Source organism: Moschus berezovskii, chromosome 7, assembly GCF_049115385.1.
Source record: "Moschus berezovskii isolate FMDL1 chromosome 7, NW_MosBer_1.0, whole genome shotgun sequence".
In the NCBI taxonomy this organism is placed as follows: domain Eukaryota; kingdom Metazoa; phylum Chordata; class Mammalia; order Artiodactyla; family Moschidae; genus Moschus; species Moschus berezovskii.
The window spans coordinates 115,813,411-115,839,036 of NC_142466.1; positions in this window are offsets into that span (position 1 = coordinate 115,813,411).

A 25,626-nucleotide genomic window follows, 5' to 3' on the forward strand; every position below is an offset into this window, starting at 1 on the left:
TTCACTTAGATATTTCATGCAGCCCTTTCCACCGCCTAGGTCCTAAGATGGTTTATGCTTGGCTGTCATGATAATGAAAAATTATTGCTTTTGTTCAGTCACTAAGTCATGTCCAACTCTTTGCAACCCCATAAACTGCAGCACGCCAGGCTTCCCTGTCCTTCGCTATCTCCCAGAGTTTGCTCAAACTCATGTCCATTAAGTCGATGATGCCATCCAGCCATCTCATCCTCTGTTGTCCCCTTCTCCTGCCCTCAATCTTTCCCAGAATCAGGGTCTTTTCCAATGAGTCAGCTCTTTGAATCAGGTGGCCAAAGTATTGGACCTTCAGCTTCAGCATCAGCCCTTCCAATGAATATTCATGGTTGATTTCCTTTAATATTGACTGATTTGATCTCCTTGTTGAATGATAAAGTAGATGAATTCTTTCCTCTCGTTCAGATTTTTGGTCTGTGATCCTTCCTTCATAGTGTGATCTAATTTATCCCTGTCTTCTCTCAGGGTTATTTGCTGTCGTATCAACCTGTTTTGTTTTTTCCTTCTTCACGCCCTTTATGGTAGTATGAAATTATTTTGCCTATTTACTCCTATATTTGCCTATTGTCTGCGATTCCTGTTTGTTTATAAATTCCAGGAGAACATAGATGTCAAATGGCTTTTATCTTTTAAAGTTTGGTGACCAAGTCTGCCTGTGCTATAGCCAATGCTCAAAGCACATTTGAATGAGTGGATAAGGGCATCTTTAGTTTCACTCCTCCTGGTCTGCGACTGCATTGTCCAATGTGGTGACCACACATGAAATATGTGGTCATATTGAAATATGGCCAGTCCAACGTGAAAGACGCTATAACATACACATTGGATTTCAATGACCTGGTCCCCCCAAAAGTGCAATAGCACATCAATAAATATTTACATTGATTTTATGTTTAAACGGTAATGTTTTTAATATATTGGGTTAAATAGAATATATTATTAAATATTTTAAAAGTTAACTTCACTCTTTCCTTTTTTTTTCCTTTTTAAAATGTGGCTACTAAAAAATGTAGAATTTTATATGTAGCTCAGCTTTGTGGCTCACATTGTGTTCCCATTGGACAGTGCCAGTTTACAATGACAGCCATGAAAAGCCAATTCCAAGAAATACACCAATGTGGATAGCAGGTCATTAATATGAGGGCCCAAGCAGAAGCAGGAAACACTTGGAATAAATTCAGATGCTGTCTCTAGGCAGCTTGGAATGTGACCGTTCCCACTTGAAAGCAATGGAGCCAGTATTTCCAGGGAGGGGTCTGATAGAAGGTAGATGCCACGCCCACTCTGAGAATACAGTCTCATACTAGACCCTCTCAGAAACCGCAGCCCTCCCCTTGATGTGTGACCCAAATGCTATCAGGATGGTGGGCAGCGATTAATGGTGACAGTTTTACGAGCACAGCAGGGCACAGGGATACAGACGAGGAGCTCCCCGGGCGCGCAGGAGGGACTTTTAGAGACCATTAAATCAACGCTGTGATATTTTATGTTTCACTCCAACAGTCCTGGCTTCAGATAGGCCCTTCAGAGAGGCAGCTGGGTCTGCTCAAAGGAAACTTCTCTGAAATTACAGTGGCAGGCTGAAATACCAGGTCTGGTTCCACTTTGCTTCAGGTGTGGGACTTGGAGACTTACTCCCCTGGGGAGCTTCATCTTAGGAGGTCTGCCCAGTGGAGACGAGCTGCTTTTTATCCCGGCCTTCTGGCCCCTAAATTTTTCTTTGGATACTTTGCTTCAAGTGTGTGAATGTAATGGAAGTCAAGGATGTTAGTGCTGGCGTGGCCCTAAAATTTTTCTCTACCACTGATTTTTTGTGTTTTTAGTGGACATGGAATTCTCCACGGAGGAAACATCTAACAATGCTGATTTTGTGATCCTGTCCAAGATCTGGGGCTCAGCGATCTGTATCCCTGGTCCCAAGTTGATGGTCTGAGTGGCAAATCTGGGACATTGCTTCATAGGGCATGTGAAGAAATTGAGGTCCCATGAGGGAATAAGCTTGGCCAGATGTCCACTGAATCCTGATTTCTGGAGATGTAGCCCTGATGGTTTCAATGGCTCACTGAGCCAAACCAGGATCAGACTCTGGCAAAACTGTCAGGCAAAATATTTGGTAGAGTTGGGGGTTGTTGTTGTTCAGTTGCTAAGTCGTGTCTGACTCTTTGCAACCCCATGAACTGCAGTACGCCGGGATTCTCTGTCCTTCACTGTCTCCCAGGGTTACCTCAAACTCATGTCCACTGAGTCAGAGATGCCATCTAACCATCTTATCTGCCTCCCCTTCTCCTCTTATCCTCAATCTTTCCCAGCATCAAGGTCTTTTCCAATGAATTGGCTCTTTCATTGTGTACCTTTCTCCAAATTACATCCTGCTTTCCCCCCGTAAACCCAATTTGAAGCCTGAAAACAAAAGCATAACAGCCTTAACACCTCAGATGGAGAATCCATGTATAAATTGGTTTGCCACCTGCACGCTCTCAACTCTTCATCACTGGCAATGGATCCTGTGTTCTTTCTCTCTCTCTCTATTGCTAATTATTATTTAACTAGAGAAGCTTCCCTGGTGGCTCAGCTGGTAAAGATTCTGCCTGCAATGCAGGAGACCCCGGTTTGATTCCTGGGTCGGGAAGATCCACTGGAGAAGGGATAGGCTACCCACTCCAGTATTCTTGGGCTTCCCCTGTGACTCAGCTGGTAAAGAATCTGCATGCAATGTGGGAGACCTGGGTTCAATCCCTGGGTTGGGAAGATCCCCTCAAGAAGGGAAAGGCTACACACTCCAGTATTCTGGCCTGGAGAATTCCATGGACTGTATGAGTGCATGGGGTGGCAAAGAGTCGGTCTCAACTGAGTGACTTTCATTTTTCAGAGAAACCCCCAAGAACATGGAAAATGCATGGTTGATTTTAATGTTCACATGCCAGTAACCATTGTAGAATCCAAGAACAGAGTAAAATCAGGAATGACCCACATGGGCCCCATGCCTTTCCATTCCCATGAGGCTGGCAAGGTCCCCTCATCTCTCAATCTAGGTTCAAGAGAGCTGGATAGGACCAGGAAAGAAAGTCCTTTTGGAGATTGCCGGTCAACAACACCCAAAACCAAGCATGAGTTTCTGAAAGTAGATTGATAAACATCAGCTCCTTTGGGATAATATCTGATGATGGGTGGTCACCTCCCCTAGTCTCTAATCATGATAGCCTCCACATTTCTGGCCACCAAGTCACACAGTGGGCCTCCCAGTCATCTATCTCCTCCGCATGCCCCTGGCTGGTGGGTCTGTGTGTTGTGAGCATAACAAGTTGGTGCTGTCTCTGAATCTAGGTTCTGATTTTCCTTTTAATTCCATTTATTATTATTCCTAACTTTGCTCCACCAGGGCTACATCTTAGGCACGTTTTAATACATAAGACAAAAGAGTGGCCTCCTTGAGCATTTGAGCATGTGTGTGTGTTTGTGTGTGGCATGTGTGCATTACATATGTGTGAGTGTACATGCATGTATGTGTGTCCCCACTGACACGAAAGACAGGCACTCATTAGTTCCTTAGTGCCGCGCTGTAAACTCATCTTCACTATATAAACACACCTCTGCAAGTGACAAACACAATCATGAATTATTCAAGGCCGCAGCAATCTCCAGCACTCACCACTGAAGGGTCTCTTGCAGGAAAAGAGACAGGACTTGCACAGGTGACGCAGGAGCCAGGGATATTCCCAAACTCTCTCCACAATCGTATCTTTAATTTTTACATCAAAGCGGGCCACCTGGTGCTAGAAGTAGAGTAGTGGCTAATGTACCACTGCTTGGACACCCCTTGCGATGAAGAGCTCAGCACCTCAGGGGAGTTCCTCTCTCCATTTCCAGGTAACAGATTCTGCTGGTCCCAAGGGATCCTCAAGAGCTTCAAGGAACTCATCTGTCCCTTCTTCTACCTTGTGGTATTTTCTACCTTTCCTCAGGCCTCGGCAGGAGCTTTATAAGATTAGTAAACAATATTCCTTTTCCTTTACAATTCTCAGAACTTATTGAGAAATAAGATTCGAGAAATATACCAATGAAAATCGAACAGCCCAGGTCTGTTACCAGAAGAAACTTATTTGGAGGATAAATCGGGTCAGCCATTATCAAGGGCTTCCTTTTACTTCATCTTTGAATTAAATGTACCTACCCTTATCACAGGCAGTGCTGGACCAGGCCAGAGCCCACCCACCTACCCCACCATCTGGGCAGAGACCACCTCTGAAAGCACAGGATCGGAAAACATGGAGATGAGCAGCCTGGAGACAGGTGGCTCAGAAAGGCTGAGATATGCCCACCCAGATCCTGCTCTCAAACTCCCCCGTCCGGTCAGTGAACAGTCATCCTCTGGGGAAGAGGGAAACCAGAGCGAAACAGGAAGTCTCTCCTTTCGGGCTTTGGATTAGGAATTTCCTTCTCTTCGTGGATACTTGAGCTGGGAGAGGGGAGAGAATCACCCCTGTTCCTTCCCAAGCAACTGCTATCTCTTGTTCAGCTGCCCTCATTAACTCATCATCTTGGCTGACCTTCCCTGAAAGTCATTTGTGGTTTAAATTACCCCTTTACTTGTGAGCCTGAGCACAGATGAAACTAGGATGTCTAGACGGGGAGGGGAAAACCGAGGTCCAGAGTGGTTAAGCGGCTCCTTCGAGATCGCATGCCCAGACATCAAAGCCCCCCTCTTCCCCATCTGGGACGCTTTGCCACAGCACCCGTGGCTGCCATGCTGGCTCTGCGGATGAGGACCATTAGCAGGGCAGGCTATTGTTACAGTGTTATCTGTCAAATGAAATATGATTCTGAGATCCTGGCTGCCTGAGCCGGATGAAGACTGGCAGCCCCAGGAGGAGAGAGAGCATTTGACGCAGCACAGTCCCTTAATCCATCCTGCCTCCTTGCAGGGCACCGGGAGAGCTGTCAGGCATCCCTATTGCCTTAGCGAATGAGCAGATGCCAAGCTGAGAGCGGCCCACCAGAAAAGCAAAATGGACGACTTTGTGTTCTAAGGGAAGCATTTGATCAAAGGGGAGGGAAACAAGAACAGAGGGATAAAGGTGAGACAAAATGGTTAAGGGGACAAAAAAAAAAAAAAGGCTTCATTGTGCTAGAGCCTGAGAATGTGAAAAAAGGGAGAGGGAGCCAGCCCTCATTAATGGAGCCCCACGCCCTGCACACCCTTGGCGGGTGACATCCAGGAGAATCCTGCTGGATTGGCCTGGTTTCATAGCCAGTCGGAAGTGTGGCACTAAACGTGATCTATTTTAAATGTATTGCAGTTGAATTATTTAATTCGAAATTTAGCTGGTGCCACAGGCACTGGAGCGGGAGCAAGAAGAATGAGCAAAATGATTTCACTGGAAAACGGTTTAATTTTTAATTATGAGATGGGGGCACTTTGAGGGAATGAGGTGATTGGTCCACAAAGCTCTGTCTCCTGGATCCGTATGGCAGGCACTTGAGCATATCTAATTATCCCGTCCTGGTGTCTGTCCACTGACGCTGAGAACTGAGAGGGAACAGAGGCACAAGCAGTGTAATTATAATAATAACAATTATCATTGCAGCTCGTGTTTGTGTTAAGGAAATTTCCACTGATTTTGTTCACTGTTACAGATTCCATAAGGTAAGCTTGAAGTCTTTTTGTCTTTTTGTATAAAAGAAAGGCTACAAAGCCCTCGGGATAGGAGAAGAGAGACTTGGAATGAGGAGAAGAAGATGGGAGTTCCATGGTTACTATGGTAACTGTGATGGTGTCACCTTGAGCAAGTCACTTTACCTCCCTAGGCCTTAACTTCCTTTGGGGCTGAAGACTTTTCTGATTCCTGACAACTTTAAAATATACCTCTCTTCTGTGATTCTAAACTAGATTTCTATTCCTTGTAGATGAATCTCCTTGGGGAATCCAGATGAACCTTTCATTCTACTATCTTTCTATTTATCAAAAATCATTCAATAACTCTTTTGTGAGTGGCTTTCTGGTGGCTCGGCAGTAAAGAATCCAGCTGCAATGCAGGAGCTGTGGGTGATGTGGCTCTGATTCCTCGGTCAGGAAGATCTCCTGGAGGAGGGTATGGAAACCCGCTCCCGCTCCAGTATTCTAGCCTGGAGAATCCCATGGACAGAGGAGCCTGGCAGGTTACAGTGCATAGGGTTACAGAGAGTAGGATGTTACTGAAGGGACTGAGCACAAGCAATATTGCACTGTGACCCGTTATGATCACTGGGAATTGGGCAGACATGGATAACTCAAGCAATGCTGACCGCTAGCCTGAGAGCATGGGACAAGTTAATCGATTTCTCTAAGCCATATCTCCCTAAAATGGGGAGAATGGTAGTACTTACTTAAGGTGTGTGGTGAAAATTCAGTGAAGCAGCCTGTGGCAAGGATGACTGTTTTCTTGTCATAACGCGGTTTAGAATCGATACAAATGGTCCAAAAAAAAATCCGTTTATATGCATACGTGTATGTTCATGTGGATGTGTAAGCACAGATGTGCAGAAATGTGTGCGTCCATAAGCATGTGTGGCCACACAGAGGGGTCCACGTGGTTCGTCTGCACACACATTAGTGTATGCTTAAGCACATGGCCATGCACATGCCCGCGTGCACATCCATATGTGGCCGTGCATATATTTATCCACGGGCACGCCTGTGTTCAAACACACATCCGCACAGATACATATGCACAGAGGGTATTTTGACAACACTGTGAACAGCTCCAGCAGCAAACACTATGAAGGTTCCTATAATCTAATTCAGCAATTGCCATGAAACTTCAGTTCTGCTCCAAGGGAGCCGGGATCTCCAGCTGCACTGGGGCGTTAGCTCTTAATCATCATAAGTCAATTAAAACAATGCTTTAACACATCAGCTTTCTGTATCATCTGTACAATCTGAAAGACAGAGTATGGATTTCATTCCGAGTGCATCAGAGAATGCTGAATCAAGAGGAGAACTTGACAATGGTTCTCAAACTTCAGGGTCATAGCAACTCTCAGAGCATGCGTCAGAGGCATTTGTCCTCAGCCCCAGAGAGTCTTAGTCTTGTGTGAGGCCTGGGTACCTGCATTTAACAAGCCTCATCAATGATACAGGTGCTGTTCATGGAACACCTTCTGCGAAGCGCTAAAGTAGAGAAAACCTAAGCCCCTTATTTTGCAACAGAATAAGTAGACGTCCCAAATGGTGCCATGACTCTCCGAAGTTCCACTGTTGTTAATGGCAGGATTGGATTTGGAACACAGATCTTGTCCCTGTTTTTTAACAAAATGGTACACGGAGTTCTTATTTTGCCTGTGTAAGTCTCTCAACTTCCAACAGAAGTTTAAGCTTCTTTAAAGTCATTCTGCGCTCTCTCTCTCCAATTTTGCTCCATTTCTTTCTCTGTCTCTGTGTCCAGTGTTTGAATAAGCATGATCAGCTAAATGGGGGCTTCCCCAATGGCTCAGGGGGAGAGAATCTGCCTGCAATGCAGGAGACATAGCAAACTTGAATTCAATCTCTGCCTTCAGAAGATCCCCTGGAGAAGGAAATGGCTACCCACTCTTGTATTCTTGCCTAAAAAATTCTGTGGACAAAGGAGCCTGTTGGATCATAAAGAGTCAGACTTGGCTCAGCAACTAAGCACACATGCAATCAGCAAATGATGAGAGTAAACGGTGGATAAATGTATGAGAAAAATATCTTGGCAGAAAGGGAAATGACTGAATTGGGAAGAGTGTGAATATGTCTCTGTTCCTGTTTTGTGATCAATACTATGTTGGAGTTTTGCATCAGAACAACTGATTAGAGTGTCTAAAGCCCATGAAAGTTTATTATGTACTTATTTTTGGTCAGATAAGGATCTACAGTGAGGGACTGTTTTGACTGCTTAACACTTTTGAGACTGATGCCTATATATTAACAGTTATTTTTGTAATTTCCTAATGCTTTTCAATACATGGTCACAAGATAGCTGCTACAGCTCCAGGCATTGCATTTGAATACAAAGCAAGAAGAAAGCTGGGGAGACATTACAGTTTGCTTCATTTTTTCCTCTTATTAAGGAACAAATACTTTCTTAGAAAATTTTACTAGGCTTTGGCTTATATATCACTGTGGGAATGTTTAACTGGAAATTTGCTCTCAGAAATTAGAGATTATGTCAGCAAAGACAAAGAAGGGATTACTTTGGAAAATTTTGCATCTTCACGTTTATATCATAATGGAGAAAGGAAAGACAATACAGTAGATCTTTCTTTGCCGATATTTCATAAGTGATGGTGAGAAAATCATCTTTTCATATATCAAGCAGTGTTCAAGCTTACATAACAAGAACTGAACTAGATGCTATAAGCATAAAGTACAAATAGTCATGGTTCAAATCCTCATTTTTACAGTTAAGGATAAAACCAGGAAAGTGATATTGCGATTCAGCATGACATGAGCTACAATGGAGACACAGTGTTCTATTTTCGCATGCCATTTCCATGTTCCTTAAAGTGTTTGTTTGCTCTCTATAGGTTTTCTCATAAAGAAATAAAACCCACAAAGTTCAATATGAGCAAAACTGGGACCACCTTACTAGACTCATCTTGGGTTACTTTTTCCCTCATTCTATGCACAAGTCCTTGATAAGCCTCTTTAATTCCTATAACTGGCCAAGCTTATTCCTCCCTTCGGGACTTTGCAGTGCTCTTCCTTGTCTTGAATATGTTCTACCCACTTTCTCAACACACTTCATCTATCAATCCCTGTCCATCATTTGGATCTAAGCTCTCAAGTGACAGCTAGCTCCCTGATGAGATCATATCCCTTTTGCTGCCCTTATAACATTCACAGTGACTATCATTTCTTGCTGGGACATAATTGTGAGACAATTTGATTTACATATGTCACTCTATACTCTATACATCATGAAGGAAAGGGTGTGTGTACTTGATATTCAGTTCAGTCACTCAGCTGAGTCCAATTCTTTGTGATACCATGGACTGCAGCACGCCAGGCCTCCCTGTCCATCACCAATTCCTGGAGTTTACTCAAACTCATGTCCATTGAGTTGGTAGATAGTAATTAAAAGATAGAGGGCTTCCCCAATAGCTCAGTGAGTAAAGAATCTATCTGCCTGCAATGCAGGACACACAGGGGAAGTGGGTTCAATCCTTGGGTCAGGGAGATGCCCTGGAGGAGAAAAATGGCAACCCACTCCAGTGTTCTTGCCTAAGAAATCACATAAACAAGGGAGCCTGGCAGGCTACAGTCCACGGGGTCACAAAGAATCAGACATGACTCAGAGACTGATGCATGCATAAATGGATATATACAAGAAAGCGTGAAATGAAGCCACAGGTTATACTTAGGGGTCCCAGCCTCCATGAAGGACTTAGCATTTAAACTTGCCCCTTTTGATGCTGTTTTCCTATCTTTCAAATGGTTTATAGCTCAATGATTGCTAAGAGATGTTCCAGCCCTGTTTTTCACTAAGATGAACTCTTGAGGCCTGACTCTATGTCTGTCTTTCTATGTGCCCCTGGGCAATAAGCTTAACTGTCCTGAGGCTCCATCTCAGTCTCCATCTCCTCAGAAAGATATTCCATGTTGCTGGGTAGGAAGAGTCAATATTGTGAAAATGACTATACTGCCAAACACAATCTACAGATTTAATATGATCCCTGTCAAATTACCAATGGAATTTTTCACAGAACTAGAACAAAAGATTTCACAATTCCTATGGAAACACAAAAGACCCCAAATAGCCAAAGCAGTCTTAAGAAAGAATGGAACTGGAAAAATCGACCTTCCTGACTTCAGATTATACTACAAAGCTATAGTCATCAAGACAGTATGGTACTGGCACAAAAACAGAAATATAGACCAATGGAACAATATAGAAGGCCCAGAAATAAACCCATGCACCTATGGGTACTTTATTTTTGACAAAGGAGGCAAGAATATACAATGGGGCAAAGACAGCCTCTTCAGTAAATGGTACTGGGAAAACTGGATAGCTACATATAAAAGAATGAAATTAGAACACTTCCTAACACCATACACAAAGATAAACTCAAAATGGGTTAAAGACCTAAATGTAAGACCAGAAACTATAAAGCTCTTTGAGGAAAACACAGGCAGAACAATTGATGACATAAATCAAGGCAAGATCCTCTATGACCCACCTCCTAAAGTAATGGAAATAAAAACAAAAGTAAACAAGAGGGACCTGATTAAACTTAAAAGCTTTTGCACAGCAAAGGAAGCTATAAACAAGGTGAAAAGACAACCCTCAGGATGGGAGAAAATAATTACAAATGAAACAAATGGCAAAGGATTAATTTCCAAAATGTACAAGCAGCTCATACAACTCATGCTAGAAAAACAAATAACCCAATCAAAAAGAAGGAAAAAGACCTAAACAGACATTTCTCCAAAGAAGACATACAGGTGGCTAACAAACACATGAAAAGATGCTCAGCATTACTTATTACTAGAGAAATGTAAATCAAAACCACCATGAGATATCACCTCACACCCGTCAGAATGGCCATCATCAAAAAGTCCATAAACAATAAATGCTGGAGAGGGTGTGGAGAAAAGAGAATGCTCTTGCACTGTTGGTGGGAATGTAAATTGATACAGCCCTATGGAAGACAGTATGGAGATTCCTTAAAAAACTAGGAATAAAATCACCACATGACCCAGGAATCCCACTCGGCATATACCCTGAGGAAAGCAAAATTGAAAAAGACACACATATCCCATTGTTCATTGCAGCACTATTTACAATAGCTAGAACATGGAAGCAACCCAGATGTCCATCGACAGATGAATGGATAAAGAAGTTGAGGTACATATAGTCAGTGGAATATTACTCAGCCATAAAAAGGAATGCATTTGAGTCAGATCTAATGAGGTGGATGAACCTAGAGCCTATTATAAAGTGTGAAGTAAGTCAGAAAGAGAAAGTTAAACATTGTATACTAATGCATATATACGGAATCTAGAAAAGTGGTACTGAAGAATTTATTCACAGGGCAGCAGTGGAGAAACAGACAGAGAATAGACTTATAGACATGGGGAGAGGGGAGGAGAGGGTGAGATGTATGGAGAGAGTAACATGGAAACTTACGTTACCACGTGTAAGATAGACAGCCAACGGGAATGTGCTGTATGGCTCAGGAAACCCAAACAGGGGCTCTGTATCAACCTAGAGGGTGGGATGGGGCGGGAGATGGGAGGGAGGCTCAAAAGGGAGGGGATATATGTATACCTATGTCTAATTCATATTGAGGTTTGACAGAAAACAACAAAATTCTATAAAGCAATTATCCTTCAGTTAACAATAAATAAAAAAAAAAAGGTAGAGATGACCCCCTTCCAAGCCTGAAGCATCAGTAAGTTTTTGAAACTCGAGAAGGTATGTGAAGACAGGGGGATTCTGCTGAGCTGCGGATTTGCAGGTGTATCTCAGCAGGTTCCCAGGAGCCATTCTTAAAGGGACTCAGTGTGTTACCCAGACTAATTTATAAAGGAAATGAAAAGGAAATGGACTCGTTATAATGAACACCATTAATTCACCACTCCAGACTTCACTGTTTGAACAGCAAGTATCAAGCGATGCAATTGTCATTTGTCGATTGAATTCTGCTATTTTGCCTGTTGGAAATGACCAGCCAACATCACAGCGTGCAGACAATGACATGACTACTAATTAGCATATATATTGTTTGTCCTGGTATAAATTTATGGCAAACAGCAATATTTTACACTCCAGTAAAGTTAATAAATGAAGCTTTGGGCTATAAAAATTTCATGTTCCTTTGTGCAAAGGTCAATTATAAATAGTTAAGCACATATTCATTCAAAAGCTGGAGGACTTGCAGCCAGGAGAATGAAATATATTCTGGTCAATTTACACTCTGGCTGGACTTGCCTTTCATTTTATAGCCTTGATGACATCCTTCTTTTGTGGTCTGCACAGTCTGGTTCCCAAAGAACTCTTCTGGCTGGAGGGACTGAATGAAATGAGTATGTAAATGTCCCCAGGTCTGCTGTTTGATACCCAGAATGTATTCAATAAATGTCAGTTTGAACTGAAGAGGGCAGCCCATGTGAGAGAGGGGAACGCAGGGATTCAGAGCAACTCCTGACCTTCTTTGCCCACGAAAAGAACACTGGACTAGAGTTGGATGACATGGGTTCAAGTCTCAAGTCTGTCATGAACTGGTAAGAGAACTCAGCCAAATGATGCTCTTCTCTCCAAGACTGTTTTCCCATTAAAAAAAAAAAAAAATGAAGGGCATGTGTCGAAACATAGGGAACCCAACCTGGTGCTCTGTGACAACGTATAAGGGTGGAATAGGAGGGGAGATTCTAGAGGCAGGGGATAGATGTATATGTATATATGTATATAATTATGACTGATTCTCATTGATGTGTGGTAGAGACCATCACAACACTGTGAAAGCAGTTACCCTCCAATAAGAAAAAAAAGAAAAATTTAAAACCTGGAAGAAAAAAATGAAGGGCGTGTATTACATCAGTATTCCACTTACCTATTGCTGAATAATAAAATATCCAAGACACAGATTGGTTCAAGGTGTTTCAAAATTCCAATCATTTTATTACATCGCATGATATATGGGTCAGGGAATTGGGCAGGGCTCAGGGGCAGGTCTCCTGTTGCATATGGTGACATTGGTCATCATTCAGTGGTATTTGACTGGTGGAGAGCTCATCTGCAGAGTGCACGGCCACCTCTCCCATACGGCTGGTGCTTTGTGGGGATGACCGGAAGGCTGGGCACTGCTGAGACTGTTGACTGGACTGTCTATGTGTGGCCTCTCCAGCATGGCCTTGTCAGGATGACCGGACTTTGCATTTGGCAGCAAAGGGCTCCCAGAGAGTTTTCCAAGAGACAAGAAGTAAGTGCCGCCACTTTCTTGAGGCCTGGGCCCAGAAACTAGCAAAACACCATTTCCATATTGTTCAAAGCAGTCACAGGGACAATCCAAACTCAAATGAGGCAACACAGATCCTGCCTCTTGATGATCACAAGGTTGAAGATTCTTCATCGGTTTTGAATCTGCCACTACCCCGTGTTCTGGCTTTGTGCATTGAAAAGTGTTGCATATGAAAGGATGTGGTGAATGAGTAAGCTTGAGAAGAGTGGGCCAGAGAGTTGAGCCATATTTTTAAAACTGCAATACTCCTGGGCTGCTTTACTCATTCCTCATTCTGCTAATACTTCAGTGTTTATTTTGTTCCAGAACCCTGTAAGGCTACAAAAATGAACCAGTGAACAAAATGAACTTACATTCTAGTGAGGGAAGGATTTCAGTTCAGTCGCTCAGTCGTGTCCGATTCTTTGCGACCCCATGAACCGCAGCCTCCCTGTCCATCACCAACTCCCAGAGTCCACCCAATCCCATGTCCATTGACTCAGTGATGCCATCCAGCCATCTAATCCTCTGTTGTCCCCTTCTCCTCCTGCCCCCAATCCCTCCCAGCATCAGGGTCTTTTCAAATGAGTCAGCTCTCTGCATCAGGTGGCCAAAGTATTGGCGTTTCAGCTTCAGCATCATTCCCTCCAATGAACACCCAGGACTGATCTCCTTTAGGATGGACTGGTTGGATCTCCTTGCAGTCCAAGGGACTCTCAAGAGTCTTCTCCAACACCACAGTTCAAAAGCATCAATTCTTCTGCACTCAACTTTCTTTATAGTCCAACTCTCACATCCATACATGACTACTGGAAAACCATAGCCTTGACTAGACAGACCTTTGTTGACCAAGTAATGTCTCTGCTTTTTAATATGCGTCTAGGTTGGTAATAACTTTCCTTACAAGGAGCAAGCATCTTTTAACTTCATGGCTGCAGTCACCATCCGCAGTGATTTTGGAGCACAGAAAAATAAAGTCAGCCACTGTTTCCACTGTTTCCATATCTATTTGTCATGAAGTGATGGAACCAGAGGGATTCAGACAACGATTAAATAAATGCATGAAGTCAGATCCCTGTATGGGTGTTCCCAGGTGGCACTAGTGGTAAAGAACCTGCCTGCCAGCACAGAAGACATAAGAGATGCAAGTTCGATCCCTGGATCAGGAAGATCCCCTGGAGGAGAGCATGGCAACCCACTCTAGTACTCTTGGCTGGAGAATCCCAAGGACAGATGAGCCTGGGAGGGGCGCTACAGTCTACAGGGTCGCAAAGAGTTGGACACGACTGAAGTGACTTAGCATGCACACACAGATCCCTGTGTATGTTGTGAAAGCAGTTTGCAGTAATAGAGAATGGCAAGATTTACTTTTTCAGATGGGGCAACCAGGTGGGTTGAGAAACCATGTGTCTGTAGGTATTTGAACAGCAAGAATGGAAGCCGTATGGAGAGTTTACACAGTAGTAACAGTTTGGGCCAAAATGGTGGGGATGGAGTGAAGAAGCTCCTAAGGGGCAGAGTTGCAATTAGAGAATTAGGCAGGGCCTTGGGAGCCATGGCAGACTTTGGAATTTTCTGAAAGTGTAATGGAAAGCCACTCATGAACAAAGATGGGATGAGATCTCACTTTTAAAAGATCTCTGTCCCTCTCTCTTCTTGCTCTAATAAATAAATAATAAGAGGCAAGTAAGTGAGGAAACAGGAAGCCATCACAATACTCCAAGTGAATGGTGGTGATGACAGGATGACCCCTGCAGAGGTGAAACTGGCGACAGGAGAGGAGATTTGAGTTTATATCTTATGGGTGGTAGAGGTGACAAGCTCTGCTGGTGGATGGAATACGGGACGCAAAGGAAGAGTAAGAGATGCCACTGAGAGTTTGGATTTATGCAAACTGTGGGGAAGTAGTCTTAAATAAGTTGGTGCATGTTATGACTATCAAGGTGAACACTTGCAGACAAGCTCCGAGGACCAGAGTTCCAAGGGACACATTGAGGGAAATGCCAGACAACTCCTCTTGTCAAAGAAAAACTGCATCAGACAGAGTTAAAAGGCAAGGAAGACTTTCCTGAGGAGGTTATGATCTGGATGAGCTACTGGAAAGGGGCTGGAGGATGATTTGGAGAGGAAGGTGTTGGTCAGTGAGATTAAGTCATCTGCATTTGCTAATTGCTGAATATTCATTGGAAGGACTAATGCTGAGGCTGAAGCTCCAATACTTTGGCTACTTGATGCAAAGAGCTGATTCATTGGAAAAGACCCTGATGTTGGGAAAGATTGAAAGCAAAATGAGAAGGGAGTGGCAGAGGATGAGATAGTTAGATAACATCACCGAATCAATGGACACGAATATGAGCAAACGCCAAGAGATTGTGGAGGACGGGAAAGCCTGGCATGCTGCAGTCCATGGAGTCACAAAGATTCAGACAGGACTTAGCGACTGAACAACAAAACAACAAAAAATTTGCTAGTTGACATCCATTGAAGTTAGGCTCCTACTCTCCCACAAAGGCTAAGAGGTAGGGGCAGCTACCTAGAGGACTGCATTTTAAAGGAATGGCTCCCAGGTCCTTGAGAAAGGCATTCCCGAGTTGGGAAACTTGCAAGAGTCTAGGAGAAGAGTTACATCTCAAAGGGGCAAAGAAGGAAAGAAGACTGTACATCTTCTGAAATAAATGTTCTAATTTAAGGGAGATCAGGGGCCTATGGCCAGGAAGAAACTGTCTAAAGTTTAGTCAAGCTGAGGGAATGCTAAGACAATCCTGGTCACTCTCTATTGTCTGAAGCTTCCTGGTTTGAAAATTTAGTCACATTGGTGGAAATTCTAGCAACTGGGGTCTGTTCTGCCACAAACCATCTGGTTGACCCTGGACAGTAATAGTAAGTTATCTTTGTCTCCACCTTTTAATTCTTCTCCCTCAAAGCCTTCTCATTTTCTGATCCTTCTTCCTGGAAGGATCTTCTCCCAGATATTACATGACTGACTTCCTCATCTCCTTCTAGTCTTTGGTTTCAGTGGGGCCTACCCTCATCACATATTTGAAGTGGCAACTGTCACTCTGTTGCTTCTTATTCCTTTTATCCTTAATCCTACATCATTTATTATGTTTCTTATTGATGATCTGTTGCCTCCTGTTGGAATGATAGATTTTTGGGCAAAGTAACCCATCACAGATTTATTTACGATAGAAGAAAAAAAAAAAACACTTAGATGTAAAACATTAGAGGAATATTTAAGAAAGTTAATTCCTCTAGTTAGAGAAATGGTATGCAGCCACTTAAACAATGGTTTCTTGATGGCTCAGACAGTAAAGAATCTGCCTGCAATGCAGGAAATCCAGGTTCCATCCCCGGATTGGGAAAATTCCCTGGAGAAGGGAATGTCAACTCACTCCATGCCTGGAGAATTCTATGGACAGAGGAGCCTGGAGGGCTACAGTCCACAGGGTCACAAAGAGTCACACAATACTGAGCGACTAACACTTACTTCCATTTAAGTTATGTTTATGGAGAGAGTCTAATAAGGAAAGCATGTATATAGAGCGGATAATTTAAAAGAATCTGAGTATAAAATTACAAATAAATATATTATAAAAATTTTTAAATTATAAAGAGAAAACTGTATCAGAAGAAAACGTGTCATGGCATTCATAATGATGACCCTCACATATTATATCCAAAGAGCAAAACATTATATATATGTAAATGGAGATCTATCTCTAGATGTCAATGTAGGTAGAGAGATAGATGCCCATCTACATAAATATAATGTTCTTTTTCTTAGTCTCAATATTTTTCATTTTTAAAATAATGATCAGATTTGGTTTTGGAGTGGAGAAACAGAATCTTTTAGAAAATACTCCAAAATTATGACATCCCTGGTCCCCAGTTTGTGACACATCCTTGAAGTTCAAACGGCTTTGGCGTTTACAAGGGGGCACCTCTTGACATATGTAAAGTGAGTCCCAAGAGCAGAGAAAGCTGGAGTCTATCTTTTGGAAAACCTTCCATGGAGTTCTGAAGGGGAGTGGGGAAATAGAAGCCCGGACAGAAGGGACTAGGGGAAGGCAACCCACAGTGAGCGTTTGGGGGCAGAAGCTTGCCCTTGGAGAGCTTCAGGGACCCTCCATGCTGCAGAGCAGAGCTGGGAAGCAGTGCAGCAGGTATTGTCAACATCAGCCAGTAACTAGGCAACTAAAACATCTGTAAAGAAAGCCCAGCTTCATGCGAAATGCAGGGATGTGTTTTAAGAAGATGCGGTGGGGATTAACAGCCCTGTGATTCATGGGAACAGGCAATTTGTCATCGGTGCTGTGTGTCGAGTGTAGGGGACCAAAGTATGGAGACATGCAGGAGAAGCGCTGACAGTGAGCTGAGGATGAGCACAGATGGGCCAAGCACCAGGATGGCTTCTCTTTAATTGTTCTGAGCTCCGCCCTCGCCTAGGCAACGTCCGGGGGCAGTTTTCTCCCATTTGTGTTTGTTTTACTCTGCTTTGTTTTTTAAATGCTGAAATCATTTTCTCTAAGATGTTTCCTTGGAGCAAAGGGAAGGTTCTGTTTTATTGAATACTTGCTAGGTGTCAGTCATTACCGGCGGTGGTATCTTTTCAACCTCTCCATAACCAACAGTGTAGGCATCACTATTATTCTTAATTCAGAGAGCAGTAAGTTAAGACTTAACAGACATGCTGCAGTTTTGTTACAAAGTCACATATCAGTAACCGGAGAATCCTTGTACAGAATTCACGCCTGCCTGACTTTACTCCCCATCCCTTTCTACATTGCCGATCAAATTATATATGCATGAATTTTTCCTCTTGAGTCGCATTCAGAGAGGCCGCAAAACCTGTTGCCTAGAATTCGGGGTATTACGGCTGATTGCAAAAGGAGCTTTTAGTGTTGAGTCTGTTGATTTTCCAGGCTGTGCACTGACTTGACAACTTCACATGCTTCTCAGCATTCAATTTTCTAGCAAAATGGAAAATGCAATTACAGTATTCAGCAAAATATTGTTGTTGGTTCAAAAATAATTAAGCATCTTATTAAATCGCTATTTTACCAAGCGGGATGCAATGACTCTCCGGAGCTTCATCACGGAAAAGCAAGGGCTGCTCACAAAGGGTGCGCATGTGTCTGTCAGGGGGGGAATGCCTCTCCAGGGGGCAATAGTTAATAACCTGAGTTCTTACCAGAAAGGGTGGAAGGCGACTCCTTTATGGGGCAGACTCCTTTATTAGAAGTTTAATGCTAAGGTTGACTGAAGCTCTTTCCTTTGCAATAGCTTTGGAGTTTATTTCTCCAGGATCCATTTTTACTGCTTGACCTTAAGGGAATTAGTTGCAGGGAGAAAACCTAGGAGGTGAAACAGCAGTTCAGAAGGTACTTAGTCTGTCAAAAAGAATAAAAATGCCTCTATTAGAAGCACAGAAAGCACTGAGCATTTATTGTGTACCTACTATGCTCTGGGCATTGGATAAGGATAGTGTCTATCTTATCTAGAGAGAAAGGGGATGAAGCATTAACATCAATGACAAACCCTCCATCTACTGAGCATCTATTCTGCGTCAGGCACTGTGCAAAAGTGCTTAACGTGCAGTTTCTCATTGATTGCCATACCAGCCTGAATGGGCCTTTAGCAGAGGAGGAGTTGTAAGCACAACGAGTTTAATAAATTGCCTAAGCCACAGAGGGAGTAAATAGGAGAGATGCTTTTGATTTCTAGAATCTTCATCTTGGCCACTATTTTTCATTGGTAGCTTAAAAAACTAATACTCAGATATTAAAGAAGTTATTCTCTGTGGGGAAACAAAAACAACCCTGTGTAACATTATTATTTAAGGGAAGACAAATCTCATTTCAAAGCCTGGCTCTGTTTTGGGGATGTGGACAATTCACTTTGCCTTTCTGAGACTGTCTCTTCACCAATGTTACTAGAACCAGAGTAGACGCTGGAATCACCCAGCGCATGTGTGCGTGCTAAGTCACTTTAGTCGTGTCCAACTTTTTGTGACCCTAAGGACGGTAGCCCACCCAGAAACTCTATCAATGGGATTACTGGACTGGTTTGCCACGGATCCCAACCAAGGGATCAAACTCGATTCCCTTACATCTCCTGCATTGGCAATCAGGTTCTTTACCACTAGCGCCCCCTGTGAACCCAGAGAGTTTGCTGAAGTCCAAATTGCTGGGTCTGACTCCCAGGGTTATGGATTCAGTTTGTCTGGAGTGGGCCTGAGGATTTGTATTTCTTTCTTTTTTTTTAAAATTTATTTATTTTAATTGGAGACTAATTACTTTACATTACTGTATTGGTTTTCCCATACATTGACATGAATCTGCCCCAGGTGTACATGTGTTCCCCATCTTGAACCCACCTCCCACCTCCCTCTCCATCCCATCCCTCTGGGTCATCCCAGTGCACCAGCCCCAAGCATCCTATATCATGCATCGAACCTGGACTGGCGATTTGTTTCACATATGATAATATACATGTTTCAATGCCATTCTCCCAAATCATCCCACCCTCGCCCTCTCCCACAGAGTCCAAAAGACTGTTCTATACATCTGTGTCTCTTTTGCTGTCTCTATTTGCATTACTAAGAAGTTCCCAGGTGATGTTGACGCCACAGGTTTAGAAACTCACCTGGACAAACTCTACCATCCGTACTCCAAACCCAAGTTTGAAACCCAATTTTCAGTCCAGGGAAACCTGAAAGAGTTTGCTGTATACAGAGTGATAGCTTTGAGGATTTGGTCTTTATTTTCTAGCTATATGTTCTTAGCTAAACTGATGAATCCTTTTGAGCCTCAATATCTTCATCTGTAAAATGGGACTGTTGCTTTCTTTGTCAGCACCCTGTTGGTGAGGATGCTATGAACTCTTTTATAGTGTCTAGCTTATCCTCTGACTCAGAAACTCAGTAAATGGTGATTCTCAACATTGGAAAGTTATCACAATTATTTTCATGATGCCTGGTTTCATATTCACTTATTTTTTGTTATTCACTGAATCCACTAAGCACTGTAACATTTTTTTGGCAGTGTTTTTATTTCTTATGTCTCCGCAGCCCTTATTATAAAAAATATGCTGTATTTCCTGTAGAACACCCAGATCAGAGCAAGTGCCACTCCCACACTACACATCATTATTGTTGGAAATGTTACTAGATAGTTCTAGTTCAGAAACCAGATTCACAGAATCCTCGAAAAGAAAGAATCCTGAGTGTTTCTGGGTTTAGAGCCTCTGTTACCTTCAAAGACCAGGAGTCACCGAAGAACCGAAGAGAGCTGAAGTTCAAGTTGAAGAATGGTTAACCCCTTGATGCCTGAGGGACTGTCTCTCAGATTAGAAAATTCCCCACCCTATCCTATCAAAACACCATGGCTAGTGAATTTATATTAATAACTGTCCATCAAATTAGTTAGAAACCCAAATAGATTGAACATATGTTTTATTATTGAAATAAAACCTAATATCTCCCACTGCCCTCAACTCGAAGCAGAAGTCCCTGAATACTATTTTCCCTCTCATCTTTGTCCTGCTTGAAAATCAATGCGTCTGGTTCACCTTGAATCTCGAGCTGCATATTTTTAGCAGCAGAAAAGCCTATGTTGCCAGAATCCCTGCAAAAAAGGCAGATAACCCCCACCCCCACCCCCAGTGTCCTCCAGCCAAGGAGGAAGGCAGAGGCTCAGAAGAGCAGGGCGCCTACAGCTTGGGTAATTTGCCAGCCCTCCACTTCTAACCAAGGAGCTTGCTGGATGCTCCTGGGTACTGAAGGACCATGTATCAGGAATTAGATTTTTCAGACAAGATTGCTAATCTCAGGCCAACAGTTCCTTTGACTGAGATCAGGGCAGAAAGAAAGTTTAGAGTAATAATAAAAAATGAATAAAAGCTCTAATGCATTATTATTATTAATACCAGGCAATATCTGTTAAGGAATGGATGAATAGCAGAGGGAATTATAATAGTTAACACTCCTAAATGTTGACTATGTGCCACTCACTGTTCTAAGTGTTTATCTTTGTTGACTCATTTTATCATCATAACATTTTATAGAGGAGGAAAAAAAGAAAACAAGGAACTGAGAGGCTGATGAAATACCAGGTGCTGTGTCATTAATTATAATATGATTTCAAGGGAAGGGTTGTCTTCAAACCCTAATTTAGCAGATGAAAAAAAATGGAGATGACTTCCCTGAGGTTACACAGCATGCTTGAGACAGAGCTGAAAACGTTGAGCCCACAGGGTAGAAACTTTGCTAGATTAATCTGAAGCCCTCCCGGGGCAACAAGGTTTGACCAAGCTTTGGGGTATAGAACAAACCATTCTGAAGAGCCCATCTTGTTAAGATTCAGGAAGACCAAGTTCCCACTGCGTGTCTCCTAAAGGGTTTCAGCGTAACCCTCAACGGCTGCCCTGTGTATATGCCCAGGGTGATGGGAAAGGTCAGAGGCTAAGATGGATGTAACCTCTGCCTGGATTGCTCTTCCTCTGATGGACCCTCAGGATGGCAAACTCCTCTTCATCCATCCAACCCTCAGATCAAGGGTCACCGTCCAAGAGGCCATCTTCTCCTTTCCCTGTCTTTTCTGGAGAAGATTCCCTCTTTTTTATTTGCCCTCATGCTCTCTTCACTCACACACCACTTGAGAGCCTTTGTAGGGAGAAGAGCAGACTCTGGCCTTATTGGTGTCCTTATCCCTGTTGCCTGGCCCAGGGGCAGTCATGTGGACAATGCTTCAGTTCAGTTCATTTCAGTTCAGTCGCTCAGTCGTGTCCGACTCTTAGCAACCCCATGAACCACAACATGAAAGGCCTCCCTGTCCATCACCAACTCCCAGAGTTCACTCAAACTCATGTCCATCGAATCGGTGATGCCATCCAGCCACCTCATTCTCTGTCGTCACTGTCTCCTCCTGTCCCCAATCCCTCCCAGCATCAGAGTCTTTTCCAGTGAGTCAACTCGTCGCATGAGGTGGCCAAAATATTGGAGTTTCAGCTTTAGCATAAGTCCTTCCAATGAACACCCAGGATTGATCTCTAGAATGGACTGGTTGGATCTCCTTGCAGTTCAAGGGACTCTCAAGAATCTTCTCCAGCACCACAGTTCAAAAACATCAAGTCTTCGGTGATCAGCTTTCTTTACAGTCCAACTCTCACATCCATACATGACCATGGGATAAACCATAGCCTTGACTAGACAGACTTTGGTTGGCAAAGTAATGTCTCTGCTTTTTAATATCTAGGCTGGTCATAACTTTCCTTCCAAGGAGTAAGCGTCTTTTAATTTCATGGCTGCAATCAGCATCTGCAGTGATTTTGGAGCCCAAAAAAATAAAGTCTGACACGGTTTCCACTGTTTTCCCATCTATTTCCCAAGCAGTGATGGGACCAGATGCCATGATCTTCGTTTTCTGAATGTTGAGCTTCAAGCCAAACTTTTCACTCTCCTCTTTCACTTTCATCAAGAGGCCTTTGAGTTCCTCTTCACTTTCTGCCATAAGGGTAGTGTCATCTGCATATCTGAGCTTATTGATATTTCTCCCGGCAATCTTGATTCCAGCTTGTGCTTCTTCCAGCCCAGCGTTCCTCATGATGTACTCTGCATATAAGTTAAATAAGCAGGGTGACAATATACAACCTTGACGTACTCCTTTTCCTATTTGGAACCAGTCTGTTGTTCCATGGCCAGTTCTAACTGTTGCTTCCTGACCTGCATACAGGTTTCTCAAGAGGCAGGTCAGGTGGTCTGGTATTCCCATCTCTTTCAGAATGTTCCACAGTTTATTGTGATCGACACAGTCAAAGGCTTTGGCATAGTCAATGAAGCAGAAATAGATGTTTTGCTGGAACTCTCTTGCTTTCTCCATGATCCAGCGGATGTTGGCAATTTGATCTCTGGTGCCTCTGCCTTTTCTAAAACCTGTTTGAACATCTGGAAGTTCACGGTTCACATATTGCTGAAGCCTAGCTTGGAGAATTTTGAGCATGACTTTACTAGCGTGTGAGATGAGTGCAATTGTGCGGTAGTTTGAACATTCTTTGGCATTCCCTTTCTTTGGGATTGGAATGAAGACTGACCTTTTCCAGTCCTGTGGCCGTTGCTGAGTTTTCCAAATTTGCTGGCATATTGAGTGCAGCACTTTCACACATCATCTTTCAGGATTTGAAATAGCTCAATTGGAATTCCATCACCTCCACTAGCTTTGTTCATAGTGATGCTATCTAAGGCCCACTTGACTTCACATTCCAAGATGTCTGGCTCTAGGTGAGTGATCACACCATTGTGATTATCTTCGTCATGAAGATCTTTTTTGTACAGTTCTTCTGTGTATTCCTGCCACCTCTTCTTAATATCTTCTGCTTCTGTTAGGTCCATACCATTTCTGTCCTTTATCGAGCCCATATGCTTGGGCATGTTTAATTCATTATGTGAGTGGCCTTTTCTCAATTCCAACAGTGTTCTCCTCTCCCTACATAAAATATGGCCAGATCATTATCCACAAATACTTGCAGTAAGTCCCTTACATACAGATCTTAAAGTTGCGAGCTTTCAGAGATATGATCGTGTATGCCAGCCCTGAATGCCAGCTATTATGTCATACTACTGTACTTTTCAAGATACTGTGATGTAAGATTAAAAATGTTTTCTTTATCTTTTGTTTGTTTTTTATGGATGTATTATTTGGGTGAAAATTATTATAAACCTATTATAGTACAGTACTGTATAGCTGATTGTTGGGCTTAGGGACAAATTGGACTTATGAATGCACTCTCAGAATGGAATTAGTCCATATGTAGGGGACTTACACTATAGGGAAACTCGGAATAGGACACTGTGGAAAATGCAGGTGATACGGTTATAAGCATACTGGAAACATATTTAATAGAGGTTGCAGAGAATGGACAGGGACACACAAGAGTGGGGGAGAGAGAAAAAAATGCAGAGGGATACAGAGAGCAGCTTAGGCAGTTTGCTCATTCATATGGTCCTAAAATTAATATGTTGAGGGCCTCCCCACCGGCCCCAGGGTGATGGTGATAGTAGGTGGGTCCTTTGAGTGGTGATTAGGATATGAGGGCAGAGCCCCTATGAGTGAGATTAGTGCCCTTAGAAAACTGGCCCAGCAGATCTCTTCCACCACATGAAGGTACAGTGAAAAAGATTGAGTCACCATATCTGCTGGAGTTATAGTCTTGGATGTCCCAGCCTCTAGAACTGTGAGACATAAGTGAGTATTGCTCATAAGCTCCACAGTTTGTGATATTTTTGTTAGAGCAGCTCAAGTGGATTGCTCTTGTTGAGTCTCTAAGTTATATCTGAGTCTTTGCGACCCCTTGGACTGCAGCACAGCAGACTTTCCTGTCCTCCACTATCTCCCGGAGTTTGCTCAAATTCAACTCCATTGGCTCCGTGACACTATCTAGCCATCTTATCCTCTACCAATCTCTTCTCGTTTTGCCTTCAATCTTTCCCATCATCCAAGTTTTTTCTAATGAGTCATCTCTTTGCATCAGGTAACCAAAGTATGGGAAATTCAGCCTCAGCATCAGTCCTTCCAATGAATACATTCAGGGTTGATTTCCTTCAGGATCAACTGGGTTAGACATTTGTATATCTACCAGATCATCGAAAATCACAAGCATATATTATATGCCATGGACTGCCCTAGGTACTGAAACAACCTGAACAAGATCTAATCCCTGCCCTTAAAATACTTACACCTAGTGAAATCCCCAGTTATGAACATCATCATAGCCCTAGGATTTGGACCACAAATATAGAATTAGGAACTGAGGCAAACAGCCTTGCCTGTTACAGACACAGAGTGGCTTGTAAGATTTCCTCATGGCCTCCCATTTCCTCCTGGGAAAAGGGGCCAGGTTTCTGGGGCCCCAGGCAGCAGTGACATTTCCTCTGGCTACTCATCAGCACCTTTACCGATGGATCTTCAGCAGCATCGTGGGGATGGAGGATAAAGGATGCTTCGGATGCTATTTACTGTCACTCTAGAGAAAGTCAATTTCATTTATTGACCCATTGCACGCTAGTGGAGTGGATTTTCAAGGCCCTTTAGGGACAAATCAGCTCCTCTTGTCCTTTTTAAATGAACATACTCCACATAGTCACGGATGGACACACCCTTATCATTGGGAAGATGAGGTCTGAAGTGCAGGATTCAGCTGCAGTGACCCAGAGTGCACCCAAGTCTTCAGAAATCAGGCTCAAGTGTCTGCCTTTCATGAGCAGGATTTAGGACTGGTTCGACACTCTCATCCTAATTTGAAACAGAAGGAGGCGGACCGAGTGATTTTGCACCTAACCTAAATTATATTTTGGCTTCCCCAGGGAGGTACCCCGGCCATATGCCCCACCCCAAGGAGCACTGCAGAAAGCAATTTATGGGATGGAGAGAATCAAAGGTAAGAAGAGAGAGAATGTAACCTAGGAGTAGAAGGAGGCGTAGGGGACTGACAGTATGATCACACTGATAAAATTTCCAGAGGGAAAAAGCAGAAGATTAAAACGGGTGGACTAAGTTATACTGAAGTAACAAGTAACTCTAAAACTTCAGAGACATCCGTCAACAAGAGTTTCTCATTAACCTGCATGTCTGTTTTCAGTAAGAAAGATTGTTGTGA